This window comes from Podarcis bocagei (assembly GCF_964188305.1).
Source record: "Podarcis bocagei genome assembly, chromosome: 5".
Taxonomy (NCBI): domain Eukaryota; kingdom Metazoa; phylum Chordata; class Lepidosauria; order Squamata; family Lacertidae; genus Podarcis; species Podarcis bocagei.
Window position 1 is genome coordinate 61,281,327 of NC_138129.1, and position 25,801 is coordinate 61,307,127.

Genomic DNA, 25,801 nt, shown 5'->3' on the forward strand with positions numbered 1-25,801 from the left:
TGTATGTGAATTATGCAACTTTCAAGGACAGATCTTCAAAGTGTGCTCAATTGATTTAAAAGTATAAAGTTTCTGCCTCCTCTCCCAGAAACCCAAATAAATAAATCAAACTTCCAAAATAACACATAAACAACCCCAAATCAAACCGACCAATTTCTAAAATTGTTGATGCTTCAGATGAGCTGTAAATTACCTTTCTGAATGAAAAATGGAAATATAATCTATGAAATGAAGGAAGGCTCTAACTGCTATAAAAAACCTTTACAATAACAGCATTTCTAATTAGTCAAAACTATTTAGAAGCCATAAAAAAAAAGTTTGGTCTGGATAAGATGAAGGCTTAAAACTTTGTCTATATGTATGGAGGAAAGGGTTGAGATGGGGAAGAACATTCCAATCTATGTGGATGAAGGAGGCTGAACAAAAGCAATACCAGCTCCCAGAAAATATTTGGAAGCAAATTTCTGCCAAAACATGTAAGTGGAATATTTAGGGATCATTCTTGAACTAAAGTTCTTACTCCATCACAGCTTTCGCTCCCTGACATGAGCAGCAGAAAATGGAATTACTAGGCAAGAAATAGCATGCTGAAAAGACGACTGTAGAAAAGCTGCAAAAATGGTATGTCAGCAACTAGATCCCTTTCAAGGAATCAGGCCATAACCATGTTATTTATCTAAATAAATATTTTGTGCAGGAAGAGAAACCAAGGAAGATCAAATGTGTAAGCAGCACTTGATATTAGTCTTGATACTTGTTAAGGATGTCACTTGAAATGATAAAACTGACATATTGTCAAACCTTTTCATGACTTTGTACAAGGTCCTGAGTTGGGACAAATCAGAAAAAAACATGTCTGAAGGACAACCATTCGAAATTTAGATGCAAGGTTACAAGAACGAAGTTGGCCAAGAAGTTGCCCTAAATTTGAAGAGTATGCCCATGATTACATATAGGGTGCCTGTAACAATAAGTCCTCAGAATCTGGGCAACAAATATTGTTGAGAAGGGAAATGAAAGATAAAGCAAACCGCACTTGCAGATCATGCTGTATAAATTTAAGGGTTGTTGGGTTATTTATTTTTAACAGAACAATGGAGAATTCAGCTTCAGAAAAACATGATGAGAAAACTCCAATAATAAATTTGGGCAAGGGAAAATTTGGGCACATTCTTAGTTTACCAGAACATATTTCTCAAATGAAATTGAGAAGGTACACCCCAGGAATGTATTGTGAGAAAAAGCTGTTCACATCAGAATGGTTTAAGTCCTTTCACTGCCAAGGATTGTAGGCAACATTAGGGAATTTGCCTCAAACACTCAGCCCTAAAATGGGTATAATACTAACCAATTCTAATACTAACTCATGCAACTAATATTATGTGTGTGAAAACAATCAGGATTGCAAAAGTGTAATGAAAATTTAGAACACCTACATAAAGTAGTTGTACTAATATATTGCTATAAAATTATAAAATTCAGACTTGTTACTGAAAGTAGCTTTTTTATTACTGGTTTTCTTAAGGGAAAGTGACATTGACAATCATAGTTTATCTTGAGCTTGGGTGGAGAAGGCCTTTTTCCTTTTGATTAAGTCCTGTCTATGCTTTATTAAGCTGTACAACAAGATTGACAAGGGGAAGGATGCTTTCAACAACCCTCCCAGCCTGGATCCAGTGCTTTGTCTTTCAAGTTCTTTCAACAGAAGCAGAAGGAAGCTTTTCCCCTTTAATTATCCTGGCATATTATTTCTTTTTAAGGAGCTGTCAGCTACACAGCATTCACTTAATGGGTCTCTCATTCAGATAATGACAATGGAACTGTTTCACAGGAGTAGCTGTTTAAACACAATATAAATAACCTCACTTTCTGGGGGCTGGGGTGCGGGGAGAAAGGTTGATTAAAACAAAAATATACTGATCAGGATTACTTTGTAGAACACATATAGCCCTAGCCTAAAGCAAAAAGAAGTGTTGTCAAAAAGCAGGGGAGGAAAATGACAACTACTGAAACACCACTGGCGTTCAACATACTTTTAAGGGTTTACGGTATATCAAAGACAGCAATACAACTGTGATGCTCTGATATTGTTTGCCATTTAGAAAATATGCTTAAGAGATGTTATGGCAAAACATACTTCCACTGGGATCTTTCAAATAATAAAATCTTGAAAACAAATATAGACACACTCCAAGAACTTGAAATAAATGCTGGCAATGTGAGATCATGAGTCCTCATTCGCATCTATCTGCCATGAAGTTCAGATATATACAGAACCAAAGCTCACAATAACTTGACTCAGAATATGAACTTGTTCATCTTACAGTGCTTGACTGCACTACAAACTGATCAGCAATCCCTCTGCGCGCACACACACCCCTGCAAAAAAAATTCCTCTTCAGCTCAAAATTTAAAACTTCCCATGATGTCTGGAATGGTACAGTTGGAACACCCCAGCCACCAAGAACTATGACCAATGTAGTTTTTCATGCTTCCCTCATCCTTATTAGACACCCTGGAATCTACATTTCCAAACTATCCTTACAACTGAGACACTGTGATGAGCATAGATACCATCATCTTAGGTACAAATAGCACTGGACGTGGGTGGCACTGTGGTCTAAACCACTGAGCCTCTTGAGCTTGCCAATCAGGTCGTGGGTTCGAATCCCTGCAACTGGGTGAACTCCCTTTGCTCGGTCCCAGCTCCTGCCAACCTAGCAGCTCAAAAGCACGTCAAAGTGCAAGTAGATAAATAGGTACAGCTCCAGCGGGAAGGTAAATGGTGTTTCTGTGCGCTGCTTTGGTTTCGGTGTTCCATTGCGCCAGAAGCAGCTTAGTCACGCTGGCCAAATGACCCAGAAAAACTGTCTGCGGACAAACACTGGTTCCCTCAACCTGTAAAGCGACAGTGATCAGCAGGGTGGCATTGCACACCTGGTTTTCTGACCCCAAGCCAGGACAAAATAAACATCCAGGCATTTGAGGAATTTTAGACATGCTTCTTGGCAACTCTGATATCAGTGGATGAGAAAGCTTAACTGTAAAGCGTGTTCTCACTAAAAGAGAGCACGTGTTGTGGATGGGGCTGAACAAAACTCCACTTGGTTGCCAGGCAGTATTAGATTCAAGGGGCCTGGAGCAGATTGGAGGATGGTGTTACTGGGGTAAATTTGATGTTGCCAATTTAGGGGTGGGATCAGTGGTTATTTAAGCAAGGTCCACAGCTTTCTCTTTCGCTGTGGACATCGGATCTCCCGCCCGCCCGCCCTTGCTTGGGCTTGCGCCTTGACCTTGCTCTGCCTGTCATGGGGTCGTCCGCCTTGGTGCGGGGGCCCAGTAGGAATTTTTCCAATTGGCTGATTAGTGTGTGCCTTTTGGGTTTTGCCTACTGCTTAGCAAATCGTCACAACTTGTAAGGTTGGCGGTTAGGCATTGGTTAAATTGGTTGGTGGAGGGGTATGGATTGGCTGTGCCTGCCCCTCCAATGCTGCTGCTGACGGGTATTCCGTTAAAGGAATTCTGGGGCTTACCATCCCTTCGTCCAAACCCTTGGAGCAGGGTGCGGGCCGTGTAAGTTCCCAAGGAACAAGCAGGGAATAGCTGAGGGTCTGTGTCGCAGTCCCAGCTGTCCCTGGTCTTGTTCCTCCACACGCTGACTCACGGGAGTCAGCGCTGTCCCCAAGGCGGGGGGGACAGATAGTCATAACCAATGCCTAAGCAACCACTCTCAATTTGTATGAAAATAAAGTTGTGGCCAAAAGTATGCCAAAAACCTTAAACAAAAATTATGTGTGATGTGTGAGTTATTGGGGTAGGGGTTTTGGGGGACCTCAGCACGCAACTGTTTTTACAATTGCTTTTAAATTGTTTCATTGCGGACATGTTTGATAATGGTGGTGATGTTACTACAAACACCACCTAATTAGTAAAAAGCAAAGGAGAAGAGTATGTGGGGTGTGGTTCAGGGACCAGTGTGGGTGCTATGGGTAATGTCACTAAAATCTGAATTTTGAAACTGAGAATTGAAGGGGCAAACCTATTCAGAGTGGGTTTGGGGTCCAAAATAAAAATCAAGCCGGGGTAGCTCATCTTTCACGAACCTCAATGAAACATGCATAGCAGAACTTCCTGTGAACTGGTTTACAAGTCTTAGGGACATGCTCCCACACAAATTTATTTAAAAGCCAATGTCACGCCCTATTATCCTCTAAACAGTGCATATGAAAGCAAGGTCCTGACATCTGTAAAGTGGGGGTCAGAATAAGGTCATGCAACAATGCATTTTTCCTTCCAACTGGAGGTCTTTGCATGGGTCATGATAGAAAAACGCTTACATATTTCCCACATTTCATTTGTTTTGATATCCAAATCAGAATGGCAAGCAGGCTGCTACTCAGAGCCACAGCTTTCATTGTCTCTGCCAATCTAGGTCATTGTTTAATTTCTTTTCCAAAGGGGGGAGGAAGGAGCACGTTTTATCAATGAGATGCCATTTCTGCTCTTCTGTTATTCTCACTGTAGTTTAAGAACCACAATCACATAATTAGTTTTAAAATGTTGTTTCTCCTCCATAACATTTCAGCTCTTGTGTTACACCACACTATTATTTATTACAAAAGTGTCCCCATGACTTAGATTTTCCTGCAGATTATATGCAATCTTCTTATTTTAACAAACATGAGAAGATTTCCATTCTCTTTCTGAGTGCACAAAGGAGAAATGCAAACAATTTCTGAATTAATTGGCTTTTAATTCTAAGAGAAGTACAGAGCTTATACCCTGAATGCATCTTATGATGATATAATACCTTGGAATTAATGAAGTAAACATTCGAAAACCCAATTAAATACAGTTAAAGTACTAGCAGCAGTTGTATTACTATTTGCTCTGCACAACTGATTAAAGGCTTCAAGTTTATTTTTCCACCACATTTCTAGAAATATTTTTATTTTATGAATCAGTTGGCATTTGCACTAAATAAGCATTTTACAGTTTTCATAGCTTGGGCTACAAGGCACACTTTTGATTTTATTTGAACAAAAGCAGACTAGACAGGAGAAAATAGTTTTGCGTGTTGAGTCCCACAAGGCCACCCCCCACCAAATAATTCACACTTCACACATCAATTTTTGTTTAAGGTTTTTGGCATGATTTTGGCCACAACTTTATTAAAATACAAATACGTGAGTGGTTGCTTAGGCATTGGTTATGACTATCTGTCCTTGCCCAGGGACAGAGCTGGCCTTCCGGATTCCAGCGGAAGCCAGCGTGGGAAACAAGTATTGGGTGAGAAAGTGAAGCTGGGTAACAGTCCCACACCTCTCATCCTCATGTTCCTGTGGGGCTTGCACGGCCCAAGTCCGACTCCAGGGACAAGGACGAAAAGAATGGCAAGCCCCTGGATTCCTTTAACGGAATTCCCTTTCCGCACCACCATTGGAGGGGTAGGCACTTACCCCTCCACCAACCAATTTTAACCAATGCCTAACCGCCAACCTTACAAGTTGTGACTTATTTGCTACGCAGTAGGCGAAACCCAAATGGCACCAGCCAATCAGCCAAATGGTAAATTCCTACCAGGCCCCCGCACCAAGGCGGACGACCCCATGACAGGCATAGCAAGGTCAAGTGAACCAGAAAACCCCACCTATTTAAAGGGAGGGTGGGCAGGTGATCCGATGCAGAGGCCAAGAGGATGCCCCGACAATGGCGACCTGTATTTAAAGCCTCTGCTCCTCCTCCAGAATTGGCCACATGCAAAACTCCCCAGTAACCCAATTAACCCTTTAAGAGTTTTGCCTTTCTCCACAACCGCCCAGTAACAGCAGGGTGGCTTGTATTTCCCAACCGCAACACGTGCTCTCATTTGAAGGAGAACACGCTTCGTGGCCTGTAATGTTTTGAGCATTAATGAGCTAACACACAGCTATCACTTGGGTTAAGAAGAGTTAGTAAACTAGAAATACATTTATACCTCCTTGCCCAAAATGCATCAATAGCGACCCCCACCTAAACTCTCCTGGCTAGAAAATAACACAACACAAGGAAAATATTGTATGTCCTATATTGCACATGTACAATAGAGCTTTTCTATCAACTGGTGCCCCAGATAGAACTGGTGCAAATATAGAAAATTCAGTTTATATGTTTTCTCTGGGAACAAGGATAAAGAAGAAGCACACAAACAATTGAAAAGAAGCCAGTCAAGGAACAAAGTTGTGTTTGGTGAGTCAATTAAATGCTAGAGTTGAAGTGCTCAATGCTCAATGGCAAGAATCAAAACAACTTGCTGCTTTTGACCTGGTTCTAATTACTGTACTGGGGAACGGACCTTACAGTTCCTGCAGAAACAGTCTATTTTGGAGAGTTTCACGTACTGTACACTTAAAAGTTAGTTTAAAGGGGGGAGGGCTGGTTTACACAGCACTTCACCAGCACCACACAAACATGTGAGTTCCTGGGGAATAGTTTACTGTTGCTTTGCCTCTCCCCAGTCTATTTTATTCCTGCACCATACAGAGGTGAGCAAAAAATTGATTTGGATGTTGTTCAAACTCATGCCCATGATGAAAGTCTATCCTCAAACATCCCAAGCTGCACCAAATAACAAGGTGAGAGCTTAATCCAGGTTGAGCCCAGGTTGGAACAGCATGCTAAGTCAAACCCTGGCTCAGATCAGCAACACAGTGTCAGGGAAAAGGACATGGAAGGAGCAAAGCAGCCACAAGCTCCTCTCTGGGAGCCCACTGTTTGCACAGTCCCATTAATGCATAGTGTAAATACATTGGTGGATACAATCTGCTGTTCCCAACCAGGGTCTTTGTATGGCACTGACCTCCCCACTACCTCCTGATAAGCAGCAGCAATGTGACCCACTGGAGGTCAGGGGAGCAGTGGTATCCCATCATTTCATCCACTACAGATGTACAGTGGTATCTCGGGTTACATACGCTTCAGGTTACATACGCTTCAGGTTTCAGACTCTGCTAACCCAGAAATAGTACCTCGGGTTAAGAACTTTGCTTCAGGATGAGAACAGAAATCGTGGTCTGACGGCGCGGCGGCAGCAGGAGGCCCCATTAGCGAAAGTGGTGCTTCAGGTTAAGAACAGTTTCAGGTTAAGAATGGACCTCTGGAACAAATTAAGTACTTAACCTGAGGTACCACTGTAACTGTAGACATAGATCCTAATAAAGAGATGGCTACATTCAATGAAGTGTTGCAGCACATGATTGCTTACAAACAGATAAAAACTGCATGTACTGGTCCTAGATAAAAAATAAATACTGACTGTCATTCACAGCACAAAATAAATTTACACAAACACGCTCTATCCACAGTATGCAATGCAATGTACGTGCATGCTCAGATGCACACCTCCGTTTGATCTATGTGCATCAGGTGCCTCCTGGCACAGCATTTGACATCCACACAACAGAATGCAGTAGTATGTGATGATTGGAGCCCAACTTCAATGTGTGGACCTCTCTTACTGGACTGGGACAACAGTCAAAATTATGATGGAGCCAGGAAATAGGAGGAGGGAGGCTCTGAAAAGAAGAGCCTGGGTACAAATTCTGGGTCAATCTATTTATTTGTTTATTTGGTTTATATACCACCCTTTATCAAGAGATCCCAGGGCAGTGTACAATATTAAGAACACATTTTACAGAGCATCAGTAATAAAAACGCATTGAAAGCTCAATAGAAAGCTTAACAACAGACACTGCGATAATAAAATAATCATGATAACAGTCCATTGTTGTCGTACCCTACCCCCCGCTTTAACAGGCCATAGATTATTGAAGGGCCATAGACCTTAATAAAGAAGAATGGTTTTGCTTGGTGCCTAAAGGCATGACATGATGGTGCCTAGCAAGCCTCTTTGGGGAAAGTGTTCCACTGTTGGGAAGTCACCAGAGAAATGGCCCATTCTCTTGCTGCCACCCATCGAACCTCTTGAGGAGAGAGGACATAAAGAAGGGCCTCAGATGACAAGCACAGGGTCCAGTTTGGTTTTTATGGGGAGAGGCAGTCCTTAAGGTATTGAGACAGCTTTATAGGTCAACACCAGCACTTTAACTTAGGCCTGGAAACTAATTGGCAGTCAGTGCAGTCAGGCCAGGATTGGCATTATATGCTCAGACAGTCTTGTTCTGGGGAGCAATCTGGCCATTGCGCCATCTGAAGTTTCCAACCCATCTTCAGAGGCAGCCCCACGTATAACGCATGACAGTAATCCAATCAGAATCTATGTGCTTATAAGTACACAACACTGTCTCATTCACAACCCAGTATATTAAGCAGATAAAGTATGATTATAATACACTTATATATGCCATTGTCCTCGTAATCACAGTTCAATTAAACTGAGGTCCTAGTCTTCCAAAACATGTCCTTATTCTTCCCCACCTAATTCCGCTAAAATACATCAATATTATTTCTGTGGGAAAAAATCCTTCACAGATGGACCATTTTCAGTTTTCCAATGTCACAGTAACTCTCTTAGCAATCAGCAAGCATAAGAAAAAAATTCACTTCCCATGGCCTCTTGGGATTCTGTGTACTTCAGGCACATCTGCTATGTATTTCTTTCCTTCTATATAGAAAAAAAGTCATCTGACCTAAGCTCTGGGAATATGCATAGTTACTCATTTTTTAAAAAGAAAAACAATTAGATGAAGATGAGAGTACAGTCCACCAAGAGCATCTGACCTATTTATTGTAATTTGTAATGTGCGTGATTATCTTAATTCCACACAGATTGTCAGTCATGTAACCTAGATCTGCAGACAGGCTTAACTAGCCATACTATGTGATCAGGGAGAGAAATACCATTAATAATAGCACTTTTCAGTATACATACAACGTGCTTTCAATTCTTAATTCATTTATCATCACAGCAAGCCTGTGAACAGGTATAGATTTAATCTCTGAATAGGTTAAGTTTGGAGATATCTCACAGGCCCCCTTTCATAACCAAATACATCAAACCCTGAACTGCATTGCATTGGCCCAATGCGGAAAACAATGAAACATTTGGGAACCTGAAGTAAATTGATTTGCTCTCTAACTCTAAAATACTGCTATGTGCAAATGTAGTCATAGTTTTATACACATGAGGAAATAAACTACTTGTGATTTATAAAGGGTGCTGGTGCTGGTACAATTGCTCATTTGTTTTCTTCTTCTTTGGCCAATTCTGTATTTTAACATAGTGTGACCACAACTGACACAAGGGTTATGTTCCCAGATGGTTGCACATAAATGCAAAATTGTGCAAAGTCAGAATGACCCCCCAGAACCACTCCCATCATCTGAGATCTTGCAAGTTCTTGGACAGTCCCACAAGAGCCTCCAGAGCAAGAATACCCTGCTTCCTTTCTATTCATTTATTGGTGATCCACATAAAGCTGTGATCACATAAGCAAAATCAGCATGTTGGGATCCTACTGTATATTCACTTACTATTGTTATATAATTGGAAATGACCAAATTACTTGGATCATTTATCTGTCATGCCTGTTGGATATTAAACATAATATCAGAGGAAGAGAACTTTCTGCCATTTTCTTACACTATATTCTTTGACAAACTGCAACGCGACAGAGCAAGATGCACCAAGTTATATTTTAGCTGAGACATATAATTTATTTATACACACCAGAATTATTCTTCATAGTTTTTGTCATGTATTTGATGATACAATGAAGTCCAGCTGCTACTGTGATTTAAAATCCCCAAATCCTATCTATCTTTTTGAAAGGAGCTTCTTTAAAAAACACACAATTTTTACAGATTTCTACAACAGTAACATACAAAAGCAAAAACACATCAATAATAACAAAAAACAAAAAATGATTATATTATGATGAAAAACAAAAGTACACGAAGTCTTCTCTAACTTTGTAGAGTAGAAAACAACAAATCGTCTCCTCCCTAAAAGAGGGCATGTGTTGCAGTGAGACCTGGACACTGACCCCCTGTGTTGTGGGTGGGTTTGGTTGGTTAGCCACAACATCCAATTGGTAGGTGCCTTGATGTTGGGTCCAATCTGACCAATGGGGCGCAGTCCAAACAGATCGAGGGACCTATATATACCCATGCAGGTGACCCAGAGCTTCCTCTTTGGCTCATGCATTCGGAACAAGCTAACAGTGTGTCCTCTGTGCAGCTGACTTACCTTTGACAGATCGTCTGGGTGATTTCTTTCTGTTTTTTATTCCCCCTTTTTTGTTATTGCTTTTTATTCTTCCTTTTGAGTTGTCCTCTCCCCCTTTCCTTCCCTTTCCCTTCCTAACGGGGCTTTGCCCCTCTGGTGCTCCAGCCCCCAGGCGCTTCCATTGTGGGGCTTGCCGCTGCTCTCCCCTTTCATTTTGTTGATTGGTTTTTCTGGCTGCAGCAGCAGCCTTGTACCTAATACACAACTTTGGGCAAGTGCGTTTGTCGCTCCTTTAGCCATGCCATTAAGTCCTTTGATTGGTTTCATAGCAGCGGGAGTTCCCTCTCCCTGCCTTTATTGTGCTGCCTTTCATTTTAGCTGGGTCGTGTATTTGTTAAGGGCGGGAAAAACCTCTGTTTTGTTCCGGCCGCCATTTTAGGTTACAGGGTCTGGTTCTTCCTGACTAGTTTTGGCAGGAGCGCCATTTTGCATTGGCGGGAGCGTCATCTTTTTGATACAGGAGTGCCATTTTAAAGGCCTGGGTCTTTTTGTGTATTTGTAATTAGCATTCCCTACACAATACAAAAGGATCGTGATGCCTATTAAAAGGAATCCCAATCCTGCTCTCCCTTCTAAGAGGGTCATTAGGGGTCCCTCTCAGTCATTGCATTCTGTGCCAGCCCATGTGGTTCATCAGCCTACGCTGGATCGCTTAAGTGCAATTATGGCCATTATTGGCTCAGACCCTGCTGCCATGACTCACTTTAATACAGAACTTGAGTCACTGGCTCAGCAGTTTGGGAGGCATCCTGATGCTCAGCCTGGCCCCTCCATGTCCTCTACTGTTTTTGAGGCTCATGGTCCTTCGGATGTGAGCAAAGGGAGTGAGGTTTACGATCCTTCTGAGGCTTTGCTGTCTCAATTTCAGCCTTCCAGAGTACCAGTCCCAGCTAGTCCTAGGAGTCGTCCTAGGAGCATGGGTGCTATGGTGCAGCAGGCCTTTCGGTCAGGGCTGCCTCGTTCGCAGTCGGCACCCCCAGGTTCGGGGAGTTCAGGGCTTCAGCCTGCACAGCATGTGGGAAGGGGAATTTTCTCCCAGCCAAGCTCCTCACATGTTTTTAGTTCTGTGCACATTCAGTCTGTTCCTTCAAGGGAGGCGCTCAGTGTCCAGTCTTTGGAGGAGGATCTCCCGGTGCCTAGAGTCCCTTCAACTGGTGGCAAGTGGCAGAGGAGTCATCGCTCCAAACGCAGGGCCAAGAGGTAGAGAGATGGCGATTCCTCCTCTTCTACTGGTACGTCTTCTCAGACCTCTGATGATGATTCAGACACAGTTCTGGGTTGTCCAGTAAAGGATGCCAAGAGATATTTGTCACTTCACCTGCTTGGGGACAGTCCCTTCCTGGTTCACGAGGCTGGGTCCCTGTTAAGGAGGCATCAATTTGCTGCAGTAATGCACAATGCACCTCATTCCTTTCATATTGGTGCAGCTACTACTGCTGCGCACTGGGGTCTGTCCGTCGACAGGATCAAGGATCTGGGCCACTGGAAATCTGAGGTATACAGGGGTTATGTTTGGATTCAGCGCTTAGGTGCAGTTATTAATGTTGTTTTGTTCATTCCTAGGTCCGCCTGCCCTGTACGTCTGGAGAGTCGGGCACAGCATTGTCCACTGGGCCAGCAGGAGGGCAGCGGAGTCTGGATTCGGACGCAGGCTCAGACTCCTCGGCCACGTGTGCGTCTCCTGGGTGTCCATACAAGGAATGCGTTGGGAGGAGCTTCTACCGATGGTGCAGGTGAAGGTGTCTGCGGAAGGCACACCTGCGGCGGTGGTGGTGCAGCTGGGTGACAACAATTTACTGGAAGCTCCCAGCTTGAGCCTGTGGACCCGCATGCAGGAGGACTTGGAAGAGTTGAAGGCAGCTCTTCCTGGACTCAATTTTTTTTGGTCACAGCTGTTGCAGCGACATGTGTGGTAGCCGATGCCCAGATGCCACTGAGAGGGCCAGGAAGCGCGTGCAGAGAGCAGTGGCCAAGAAGGTTCTGGCCTTGGGTGGGACGGTGATCCATCACCCGGGCATTACCTTCCGTGATGCGTCCCTTTACAGGCTTGATGGGGTTCATCTGTCTGTGATTGGGAATGATTTGTGGCTGACCTCTGTGTCAGCAGGGTTAAGGGATTGGTTGCAGGTGTGAGTGGTTGGTGGCAAGCACAGTGTTCATGTGGCGGATAGGCGATGGGGATGGGGGAGCGGTCTCGCCATCCCTATGTGAAGGGTATTCCGTTAATGGAATCCACGGACTCAACTGGTTTGGTCAACCCCTGAGAGGGGCTTGTGCCCATACCTGAGTCCGGGGGGGGGGGCATTTGCGTGGTCAACAGAGTCTGTACCCGGCTTTTCACCTTCCCAGGTGTTCACCCTTGGCTGACCTATGCTGGTGCCCTGGGTCAGTGCTGCCTGCAAGAGTGCAGGGAACTAGTTGAACTAGAGCCTATGCAACCACTCACCTTCTGTAATCAATAAAGATGTCGCCTAAATTCTGCCAAAAACCAAAACTAAAATTTGAGTCATGTGTGAATTTATTTAGGGGGGAGGTCTCTGGGTCTGAACACGTAACAACAAATGAGCTCAAAAGAGCTAATTCTGCCTTAAACATTAGATGTAACTACCTAGCCTCTTATATATTGATGATTATTTTCCAGTTATTTAATATCTGCTCTAATTTCATGATTCTCAAAATGTAACTTAGACCTTCTTATGAAGACACAAACTATTCACTGGGTGAGGGTACACTTCCAAGGAAGCTTTACAACTGAGCTTTGCTCCTGCTGCCAAATTATCTCTGCATTCCCTGTCTGTCTACCTCTTTGAGGCTGCCCAGATCTCATCCTGCAAGGTTGCTTCCAATGTAGCTTGCCAGCTTCTGCTAACTGCACTTACTGTACTACTCACCCTCCAAATGCACCCAGCTAGGCAATTGTCTATATGACAATTTAAAAAGCCTTCTTCATGAGCACATCCACCACAAACCAAACCATGCACCCTATGCGTACACTGCATTTTCTACAAACCTGGTTTAGTCCTGAAGTAGCTCTGTGAACTTTAACACGCTTTCAGTAAGATAATTATTAGAATACATAGTCTTTGAAACACTGTCTTAAAGTACTGGTATTATGCTTGGTAAATGAAAACTCCCATTTTCCAACCTCCTGTACACTGAAATAACTAACAAAGGAACGGTAAATTTGTACGTTACCAATGCTACGCTGTTGCGACTTATTGTGACAAGCTGAAGGGATTTTCTCCCCTGTTTCAAAGCTCTGGATTCCGTTTTTACAAAGCGAAATAGAGACTAAGGAATGAGAGGGGGCAAAGTACACAGCTAAGATCAGAGTATGTTGTAATTAAGTCTGTTAAATGTCTACTAAAGTGAAGCTGTGCTGGGGAGAAGTGAAACTTACCCAGTCACAAAGAGTCATCTCCAGAGAGAACCAGGGGAGGTGGAATAAATACCAAGAGGTAGGTTTTTTACATGTATTTGAACATACTCAAAGTCAGAGCTTTCAAACCCACTGAAGACATAGATGCCAGCTTTCTAAGCTGGTACAGACATTATGTGGAGCTAGTTAGGGTTGCCATATTTCAAGAAGTAAAAATCTGGACCCCCCAAAGCTTCTTTTTTTATGGAAAACCCCAAAGTTATTACGAGAATGCAAAAAAAGGAAAAAATGGGGGAAGAGATTCTGGTTTACTTGCCAAAGATCCAGGACAACTCAGAGACAATGGGGGCGTCTCCACCCCCATCGTTCACAGAGGTCCAGTGCCAAAGGCCTTCTGGTGGTTCCCTCACTGCGAGAAGCAAAGTTACAGTAGTGGCACCCGCCCTGTGGAACACCCTCCCACCAGATGTCAAGGAAATAAACAACTATCTGAAATAAACAACTATCTGACTTTTAGAAGATATCTGAAGGCAGCCCTGTTTAGGGAAGTTTTTTAATGTTTGATGTTTTATCGTATTTTTAATATTCTGTTGGGAGCTGCCTACAGTGGCTGGGGAGGCCCGGCCAGATGGGGGGTATAAGTAATATATTTATTATTATTATTATTATTATTATTATTATTATTATTATTATTTTCCCCAAGCCTTATAAATATGCAGTGGGCATGATTTTCCTCAGGATGCCTACAGACTATGGTTCTGATGACAATCTCCCACCCACCCCACTATATAAGCCGAAATTAAATACTGCAATGAAAGAGCACAGCCATGACTGCATGCTACACATGCAGCATAAAGTTTAGTTTGGCCTTCAGCTGCTTAAATCAGGAAGTCAATCTTCACAAAATTAATTTCATTCCCAAAGGTTCCAAGTGATGTACAGGGCACATTTGAGTCAGCTATTAAAAAAAATGTGCTTGACTTAAAAGTTAACAAATTGAACATCTGTTGAAATTAACTCATCAAAACTTTTGTGAACAGCTTTTAGAAATTAGTATCAGATATTTTGGGATAATTATTCTGAGTAAAGTTATTTTGCAATACCTTTAGTGTGATCACAAAACTGTTATGAACAGAAAATGAAGCACTATTCACAGAGTTTTAAATAATTTTTGAGCACATGAAACATTCAAGCTGCAAATTCATTTACTAACATGACAGCCAGAATGTAGGCCTAGTGCAAAACGCCCCCGCAAAAAACCACTTATCTTTAAAAATGGTTAAAAAAAAAACAAATCAAATCAAAACTGATTAATATGGAATATGTAGTTCTAAAGTTTAGAATCTAAACCTTGGCATGCTGGAACATATATTACAATCATTATTTTATTTCTCTTTGTGTGCATGCAATAAGTTTATTGTAGGCTCTGGCCACACAACCCATGCATCCTAACAACAATAACAACTCCCCTTTCTTCCATGGAAGCCCCCTGTCCCAACACAGACAAAAAGAATAGGTGTGCAGTGGTAAATCATCAACAAGATCACCATTGCAGTAGAGATCAAAAACTAGACAGCTCGGGTAGAATGAAGGATGGAGCAGATGGATAACATGCCACAAAAAGGCATACACATTTTCAGGTCACCCAGGTAGTTTACAGTGAGGAGCCATTCACCTTCTCCTGTCATGCTATAGTTTATTTTCTCCTGGAAAGCAATTACAGGACAAATGCCAAGCTACAGTAGGTATTTTTTTTCCCCAGTAGCAGCAGCAGCATCTGGTCTCTTGGCAGACTCCATGGGCAATTTTACTGGCAGTTTAAGTATTGCCTTTGGGTCAGTCACAGTGATATTGTTCATGAGCTGTCTGGCAACAGCTTCTTCCTAGATGTCATAATCCTTTTGATTTACTTTCAAGGAATTATAATGTTTTATCTGCTTCAGAAAGTGTTGACCTTAAAGGCCTCTGGAGGACATCTAAGGAAACATGGCGGGGGGGGGGGATACAGGCAGCAGCAGCAGCAGCAGCAGCAACAGCACTCTCAATAACAGTAACCAAATGCAAAACATATTGGTCTGATGTTATTCATTAATCTATTTGGCTATTTCCCATATAGCCAACGATCCACATTCAACCCCTGGACTGAACTAGTATAGCTTCCTGATCAGCTCCTTGAAACATACATAATATATTCCACTGCTCCAAAAATCATAGTAGTAGCACACACTGATGCAAGCTCTTTTACCCAAGTCCTGAACCTGAGCAGAGAAAAATGCAGAATACCAAGCTAGATTAATGGGAATGCTATATGGTTAGATTGAAAGTTAAATGACGGTAGAGAGAAAAATGCTAATGTGAGTCAGAATAGCAGGATATGCATAGTTTAGATAAGCTGCGCACACGTCTAATGCAGACATCACATCCTGGTTCACCTTTGAAGTCTGTCTCGGTTCAAAGGCAAAGTCTGACTTTCTCAACTCTTGAATGTGGGGCATCTCTTTTAATGAACGGACACTACGTTGCCAGTTTGTAAGAGTGAGTGAAGAAAGAAAGAAAGAAAGAAAGAAAGAAAGAAAGAAAGAAAGAAAGAAAGAAAGAAAGACCCAACCAAAAACCTTGAGTTTATTGACCCACACTCTCAGGTAGCTCTTGGCTGCATGACTAAGGCAGAACTAACAGCTTAATTTGTTTCCATTTTCAACAATATACGAAAGAAAAAAATCTTTTTCAAAGAATATACATTAAGTTTGAGGTAACATAAAGAAAAATGGCTTAATTTGTATGTCATGGTAAACCATACTTAATGGTTTATTGTGAATGCTGTTTTCTGGGCAGTCTTCTCACCAGCAAACCTTGGTTACAGTTTGTACTTTTCAGGGAGTGAAACAAATCACAATCCCTGCTTCAGACATAAAGCTAAGACACAGACCACGGATTGTTTCCTCTTACTATGAGTGGGTGAAGTCAGGTGGTCAACACTGGTGCATTCACAGCAGTCCTCTAACTATGGTTTACTAACATATGCAAGCACATATGTCTAGGAATGCCTAGAGGTTTTTGCTTTGTAACTATGACTTTTGAAACAGATTTTATTGAAGGTGAAGGCCAACCAATTAACAAACAATATAAAAAGAAAATAGGAACTAAGAATTACAGAAGCAGTACGGAGTTTATATTTCTAGCTGAATGGAATGGGTGCCATACAGAGATGCATTCAGATAATCCAATTTCATTCTGCTACTCAGATATGCCTCTTGCTTTTTCCATACTAAAATAGTAACTAATTATCCCTGGTTTGATTATCTCCCCCTAATGCTTTTGCAGAAAATCATCAGCTGTTCTGCTCTTCATCATACTTAGATATAAGAAAACTAATATGAATCACATTCATTAATTCCAAGACGATCTGCAATATTTCACCTTGTGAAACACATCTCCATTGGATTTCATCTTTTGAATCACTTCTATAAAAAATGTAGATGATATAGTTGCTTGAAGACTGCCAAATGTTCTTGATAAAGAAAGGCGCATAGCACAATAAAGTCTAATCAATAAATGAAACCCTAAATAACAGATGGCCATATAGCAGCCTAAAAGAGATCGTGCTCATCATACAAGATACATTTGATTCATTAGTGTGTGTTTGAGAGCTTTATAAAATAGACAGTTTCTGGCTTGAACGAGATTACCAGTGAACAGGGAGGTAGACCAAGGCCTTTCATAGATACCCTGTCCCTTCTTAGTGACAGGCAGAAGCAAAAATAATTATAGAAACCAGGCAAAAAAGTGCCTATAAGCAAGATCTGTCTCCTGCTTTTAGTTTTTTGTAATGCGGCCAGATCATTACAGTGGCTCAATAATTAAATAAATAAATTTTGGCTCAGAATTATAATGTCCTTGGCATAAAAAAAAATCAGTTGCTAATTTAAGTATCCAGCACCTAATTCACAGTAATGAATAAAATGCCACTGAACTTCATAATAATAATAATAATTAATAATAATAATAATAATAATAATAATAATAATAACAATAATAATAATTGAAGCCTAGTAACACAACAAAATGAGGATATGTCTCACACCTTGAAATATTAATTTTGAGTAAAGGAGAAATATAGCATGTCCTCATTACTACCCTTGGCATAGTTTATTGAGATCTAAGTGTAACTGTCATCAAATAGTACTTCTAATTAGAACAATGCTTTGGTAACTGGGGACCTCAGGCTTTAAAAATAAATAAATAAATAAAGGTTTCTGAAACTACACATTTCTTCTAAACCATCTAGAATTGTTGGGCACTGGGCCTGGTGGAATTTTGGGGTGTTGACTGGAGCCATATATTTTAAATTCCTCACATGATGGCAGAGAGTACAGACTTGGGCATAAATCTTCCTTGTGCACTGCTGCCCTCCACAAGATGGAGGAATAAATTCTGAAGCAGGGAGCCTGTTCAACACATACAGCCTCCTCTTGGAATATCAGGGTTCTAAATCAAGCAGGGACACTTCACAAGTAGAAATGATTCCCTGCTGCAGAAGTCACCCCTCCAATTTGCAGAGTCTGGGAGGGGTGGGGTGTCAGGGGACAGAGCTAGCACACTTGTGATTGTTCTCCTTCATTGAACGAGGCTTTAGAACACTATTGATAAAGCTTCTTGGCAGTCTCAGGAGCTAAAATATACTCTACATCAAGGCAAGGTCAGGTATGTGAGTACAGAAAGCCAGGTCAGGATGGTGGGTACACATGCTCAACTTAGGGGCACTTCAGATGTTTTCAAGTCTTAAGTCATATCACAAGAAACTGACCATGGAGCAATGCTGACGAGGTAAAAGTGAAATTGTCAAAATGCAACAACACAAGAGTGTAGCCAAGATCACACTCCTGAGCCTAGGTAGCACAGGAATTAAATATCTATCTTATTTATTGATGCAGCAAAGCAGGATCCTGCTCAAAGTCAAGAGCATGGGTAGGCAAACTAAGGCCTGTGGGCTGGATCCAGCCCAATCACCTTCTAAATCTGGCCCGCAGATGGTCCAGTAATCAGTGTGTTTTACATGAGTAGAATGTGTCCTTTTATTTAAAATGCATCTCTGGGTTATTTGTGGGGCATAGGAATTTGTTCATTTATTTATTATTTCAAAATATAGTCTGGTCACCCACAAGGTCTGTGTTAGTTTACAAGCACCCTCCAGAGAGTTCTTCTAGCAAGTCTGACAAACTTCCTGTACATACGCAAACGGAAGGTTTCAAATTACACTCTTCACAGAGCTCTAAGAAGCCTGTGAACTTCCGGGGAAATTCTTTCCCACAGTTAGCCGCATCATGTGATGTCAACAAGCTGGCTGTCTGCAGCTGCGATGTTCTCATATACTGACAGTCTGAAGGACATTGGACCAGCCCCCTGCTGAAAAAGTTTGCTGACCCCTGGTCAAGAGAGTAGCACCAATAAGAACAGCACTTGGACGAAGCATGGTCGAAAGGGCTGGGACTGGGCTTGGCCGATTCAGACTCCTCCTTATCTAGAAATCCCTATTTCCTGCCAACTTGGAGAAAGTATGGGGTCCAATCAGTCTTTGTCTGAGATATAGATGTTCCTGTGCCTAGTCTACCATCCTATAATATTGCACAGGTTATGAGAAACTCCCTACTTCCCTAGCATTTACCAAGTAGGAAGATCTAGACTTTAAGTGAGCTTATGATGGGACGCGGGTGGCGCTGTGGGTTAAACCACAGAACCTAGGACTTGCCGGTCAGAAGGTCGGCGGTTCGAATCCCTGCAACGGGGTGAGCTCCCGTTGCTTGGTCCCTTCTCCTGCCAAACTAGCAGTTCTAAAGCATGTCAAAGTGCAAGTAGATAAATAGGTACTACTCCGGTGGGAAGGTAAACGGCGTTTCCATGGGCTTAGTCATGCTGGCCACATGACCCAGAAGATGTACGCCGGCTCCCTCGGCCATAAAGCGAGATGAGCGCTGTAACCCCAGAGTCGGCCACGACTGGACCTAATGGTCAGGGGTCCCTTTACCTTTACCTATGATGGTGGCAATCCCAATGCAAGAAATAAGATAAGGCTCCCAGAGACCCTATAAATGAACAACATGCTAAGAGTTCAGGTATTTTCTTTTGCAATGCATTTTATTATTATTACTGGGAGTGGGTGGGGGAGAGAGAACACATCATCTGGATGCAAGGTTAAAAAAAAGACATTGGGACTTAATGTTCTGCTTAGTTAAGGGATAAGTAAGCAGCAAGCACCAGTGTGCCTCTGGCTGTGCAGTCTGCAGGGACTGAACTTGCAGTTTGTGCTGCTGGAGAGATGATGAAAGGAAACCTTGTTTGCACCCAATAAAGCACTGGAAAGCATTATTATAATATAATTCATCTGAACTCACTATTAACATTGTAAAAATCCTGGAGGAGGAAGAGGGGGAAAGAACTATGATTAAAGAAAAAATGGATTCAGGTGTTTTACAAGATGGCTCACTGATTATGCACGATTCTGGTATGTAGTAAATTTGGCTGCAACATATTCAGAGGTTTCAGGCTACATATCAGCACCGTATTTCTAGGAAAGCTGTAGTCTTCTGCTTGTTTACGCTCCAAATCTTGCCACCACCATTCCCCCAAATCTGGAGCCATTGCAAGAGAAGGAAGTCATGTGTCACTTGCACTGACTGAGTGACTACTTGATGCGATTGGAATGATCTTTGATAGCCAATTCATTCTCGTTTGGTCTGTGTCACAGCTGGTGTTGCTTCCCCCCACCACACCCCAATTTGGTGAAGCTTTAGATGTCAAAGTTTGGAAACCCTGTCATAAATTCTTATTTACTTCTGAAATGCTTTTCTTTTTAAATCTCCTGACACTTAAAGTGGTCCATCTTAGGGGATGGGATAAGAAAAGGCATTGCAGAAATCATGTGATCAGAGACAAGTTGCCTATAATAGCCTCTTCTTTGCAAATGAAGTAGCTACCTAATACTTCTCAGAATGCATGTGTTTGAGCTTAAATTAACAGACACAGATTTACTATTTTACTACCTATTGGCACCTTCTGGCAGGATGATACCGACAATTGGCTTACAAATATTATGTCAAAGACAAAAGCCCCAAAATAGCCCCAGAAGCTACCACTTGGTAAATGCTTATCTTAATCTATTCTGACATATATTGCATTAGGCTGGACCACACTAAGACTGGACAAAATCCAAAATCCAGTTCAACTGTTGTACTTTGTTAATTTTGACACAGGAGAGCAATAACAGAGGCAAGCCCCCCAAATGGTACTTAAACAAATCTTTTGACACAGCACAACTGTGAAAGGTAGAGTTCGGTGAATCTGCCATTCTCAGTTTCTTTCAGTTTCTCATCCAGCTGGTCTTAAATTCATTTCTCTGCATTTCCACGTGCATTTTTTTTTAAAAAAAATTAAGAGTCCTCATGAAAATTCATCAGCATTTCAGCGTTACTTTCTCCTAAAATACACTTTTTCTGTGCAACTTTGCTTACTGTTGACATTTTTGCAAGGTAATTTCACATAATATATTTCACAACATTATTCTATGTTATTTTCATTAATATATAGTTCACTCCAGCAAATGCATTTTTGTACACATTGCTAACTATTGCAAAAATCTGGAGAAGTGTGCATTTTGAAGGATGACTATGTTTCAGTTCCTATATGGTTCTGGAAAGTACAGATCAGGTAGTTTCACACTTAAATGTGAAATGAACTGATTTTCTCTTCCATCCCTAGGAAGGATATATGCCCACTTGTTGAAGTTAGGGAGAATGCGCAGGATAATTATGACACCTTCAAGTTCATATGGGTTTGTGTGCCTTTTGAGGCCCTCAGAGCTGTGGAGATTGCTACAGTTTGTACCACTTTCAGATTAAGAATAAGGGTCTCAAGGGAAAGCTTCATTTGGTGAGAGAGAGACAGCTATATCACAGCTGAGACAGACAAAAAGCCACCCTGACCACACTGGCATAATTCACAAATTTGCTTCCACAGATCAGGATTACTGCGCTGCCAAATAGTTTACAGTGGTGTCCCGTTCCCTCCATAGTGCACAATAGTGAACAATAGTGCAGTGTTACAGTACATTTCTTTGGATATTTGTGGATATATATGCATACACAAATATAACTAACCAACTGTTATGTGTTTGGCCATCTCAATCATTCTGAATGAGCAGATGATGAATAACAAGGCAGCAATTTGCTAGTGATTTTCCAGACCTATTTTCAAGCATAGCAGGGAGAAGAAAGGTGTAAATATTCAATAAAAGAAATGACTAAAGAACGGGAATGCCTGAACAATGTTTTTAAAAAGTCTAGGAACCAACAACAACATTTTACAAAGACTATTTGTAAAATAAGTTGACTTAGATTTAAAGGTCAGTTTTTTATAGCGCAGAGTGCTTGCATCTCTGTAGTGCCCTTAAACTCACTTGCACACACTTGCAACCTTGGTGTTAGTTTATCAGAGCAATCATTAAGCTTTGGCACTTTGAGGCTGATGAGTATTACCTAAGCCAGCACTATTTGGAGCTAATCGTGTACAATTTAACATTATCAAAGCACAGACAGTCCTCATTCAAGCCAAGTGTGAAAGTTTTTAAATTAGCTTTCACAGTTTGATTCACAGACAGCAAATGTAAACTGGCACTGGATTAATTTTTTCTCCCTGACGACAATCTGGAACAGAATAGCCCAAAGGCTATTGTAGGCCATTTGCTTTAACTACTACTGAAGATTCACAATACAAGCTGAGTTCCAACTGGGACTGAAGCTCTAGGAGAAAAGGGAAGCTTAATATTATCCTCATTAAGCAAACCACTGTGTGTTTTGAAAATAAGTCCTTTAATTTTGTCACTTTCAAGTAGGTCTAGATCTCTCTTTCAGTTTTGGGTTTCTAAGGACAGGAATGGACATCATTATCAACAAAGAACTTCCATAACTCAAGAACCTGCACATGGGGCAGTTACAATGATAATAAAGGTGGTCAGGTACTGGAAGCAAGAGGAAGGAGCAAAGTTAACTGGGCAGGAAGACTAGAGGAGAAGTGAGCATTAAGATCACCAACTGGGGATTTCATACCAATACAGGTAGGAATATGTGTATATCAGGATGATAGACTGGATGAAACTTAACATGAAAATGCAATAATCTCCACAGGGAGGCAGATCCTAGGTAAATAAGAGTCAATAAAAAGAAATGAAAGGCCCAGGTAGGGGCAGACAGAAAGGCATGGGAGCAGAATGCCCAGGCAAGGCAGAATGAAGAAAATGTCAACTCTACATATGGCAGCTATAAAGTGATTTCCATGTTTCTTCATCAAAAGGGATCTGGAAAAGGTGCTAGTAAAGGAAAACTAACATGATGAGGGAGATGGAGCAATGCTCCTCTAAGAAAAGGTTACAGAAACAGTGGAGTTTAGGTTTAGGGGGGGGGAGCAAGCATGGAGAGACAGGACAAAGATGTGTAAGATTTATGCACGATGTGTTCAAGGATGACAGAAATAAGTTTCTCTCTCTAATTCTAGAACCCAAAGTCATCCAGTGAAGCTCATGGGTTGGAGATTCAGGACAGACAAAGGGAAAGACTTCTTCAGACAGTGCATAGTTAAACTATGCAATTCACTACTACAAGATGTGGTGATGGAAGATATGGAAGATATGGCTAGGAATGGTTCATAAGGGCTACATACTACTTCCAAGCTCACAAGCAGCATGCTTCTTAAATGCAGCAGCCGGTGAACAACAGTAGGACAATCTATTGCATTTATGCCCTGCATTTGGACTTCCCATACATATCTGGTCATCCAGTGTGGGAAAAGTATGCTTGACTAGATAGACCCTTGATGTGATCCAGCAGGGACCAGGTTAAGTTCTTACATAGGATGAGACAACATCGGCCCTAGAGTCTTCAGGAGTAGGAATAAATATTTATGTATTTGGAATTGAGAAAGAAATCTGCATGTGATTGACAGGAAATGTGCCAGGGTGACTGATGTAGTGGAAGTGTGGGTGAGAATATTCACTTGTATAAATGATGGTGGATAAATTGACTTTTGGATGGGTGCAGGGCTGACAGAGGAGAAGTAAAACATCTGCTTCACTAATACAGAGGCACAGATGTCACTGCTGATGTTGTTGCTCTCTAGTTAAGGGGTAGAGCTACTAAGGGTCAGACGGCTTGAGATAGTAAATGTTTTATTTTCATGGTCAACCAGATGCTGGAGGATATGAATTTTATGTTTGCCACAAATATTCCCTCCAGTTCTAAAACAGTCCAATTCCTGCGACACAAATATCTGAGTCCCAGTCCAATCTTAGCTCTGTGTGGAAGTCTTCATCAGTGTTTACTGATATATTATGCATGCAGTAATAATTAGGCCCAGTGAGCTGGTTCAAGTATCTTAGAGCCATCTAATTGCTAGATGGTGTTATTTATTTAGCAACAGTGTTCCAGCCACCGTTCTATGCTCACTGGCCTTCAGCAGATACTTGTTGTAATATCTCAGGCTACTGAAACTCATAGGCAAAGTATCAATAACTTTGGCAAAATACCGTACGATCTTAGATTTAAGCCTGGTTTACACATGTTGGAGAAAGAGTTAGGAATAAAATAGTAGAGTTCTGAAGTGGTGAAATAAAGTATTCCATCTGAGAATGCAGTGTTTGCCAGGCATTTCTTGCATGAGGAAGCTTTCAAACTAATACCCCACACCTGCAGTATCAGTGGTACAATGCATTATACTGCCTCAAAACTTCATTCTGCTGCTTCATTCATCATCATCATCATTACTATTATCAGCTTGACACATAAGAAGTTTCAAAGCAACTGACAAAAAGCATAAAGGTTTGCATAAAATCATGGGGAAAGATGAACCAGGAGTGGAATATGGCTCAAATAATAAATATGAGGTACATTCTTGTGCATAGTAGTCCATGCTCAACAGCAACACAAGCACAAACCAGAATTGTTTATATATTCTTTATATATAATGTAAGGCACAATAGGCTGCACTAAGTTCCTAACAAGTTCAAAGTTATTAGGCACTGGTATTATTTACAACGATGCTCCATAATAAACTTCAAGGCTATTGGCCTACACTTTGTCACATAAGTTTCTTTTTAAAGAAAAAAATGTTTACTTAAAGACATGTAAGTTTGAAAAATATGCTATTTATTTATTTAAGCAAATAATTTATATAACCCTTAACTACCTATGACTGTGATCAAGCACAATAGCATTACTTAAATATCACTGAAGTAAAATACAAAATACAAATTTACTCTTCACATTTGTATTCCCTGTCCACATAGAAGGGCATCTTGCAACAATAAAACTAAATGCAGGACACAATATACAACAATTTATTTTTTTTAATGAACAGGACAGATAGAAACAGGTCAACAAACAATGACCAGGCTAGGCTATTTGAGGGCCAAATGTTACATTGTGCTTAATGTGTAGCTATGTCTTTAATTATTGGTGTCAGGGGTAATGATTGGTATCTAGATTACAGCATATAATCTAGATGCTGGAGGGAAGATTTATCTCTTCCACATTCAGCCATGATCAAAATGACAATATTTCCCAAGGCACAGCTACAAGAATTAGAAAAATGTTCCCACCGGCACCAGTAGGAACTCCCCCCCACCCATTGATACATGGGGAGATAACCAAATTTGCATCCTGATTGCGGCTTTGCTTGCTGTGATCCCAATAACACGTGAGGACCCTATGCATGTAATTAAAGAAACAGCAGAGATACAGCTGCATGTCACACGTGTAGCATAGGATGTGGTTTGGCCCTCTGAAGGACCTCAGTTGTGTACATATATACTAAGACCATTTTTGATGCAATTCTCTGACACAGCGATTCTGAGTTCATTGCATATCATTTAGAATAGGCTACTGATTCATCATGTATTGCATGCCGGAAAAGCCAAATAAAGGTATATACTTTTGTTTACACTGTACAGATCACAGAGAGCTTCCACACCAGTTTGTAAACAACATGCTGCATTTTAATGAGATGAGACCTTTTGTTATTGAAACAAAAAATGCGCACAGATGCACTGGACCTAAAATTCTAGTGTGGGGAGGAAACAAAAGCACAGCTTTTGATGGAAATGAGTGGTCAGGCTATTTGTAATGAGATCCAGGACCTTTCACTCTAGGTCA

General features: G+C 41.4%; 1 protein-coding gene across 6 annotated transcripts in view; it reads right to left on the reverse strand.

Moving 5' to 3' along the window:
• DAB1 (DAB adaptor protein 1) overlaps window positions 1-25,801 on the reverse strand; it is a 656,563-nt gene that overhangs the window by 150,255 nt on the left and 480,507 nt on the right. Inside the window, exon 1 of one of the 6 annotated variants that reach the window (XM_081196891.1) lies at window positions 13,421-13,502. The exons of the other annotated variants lie outside the window; for them this stretch is intronic. The gene's annotated coding sequence lies outside the window, so the exon portion shown is untranslated. Of the gene's footprint in view, window positions 1-13,420; window positions 13,503-25,801 lie in introns of those variants that run through there. 6 annotated transcript variants of the gene reach the window in all.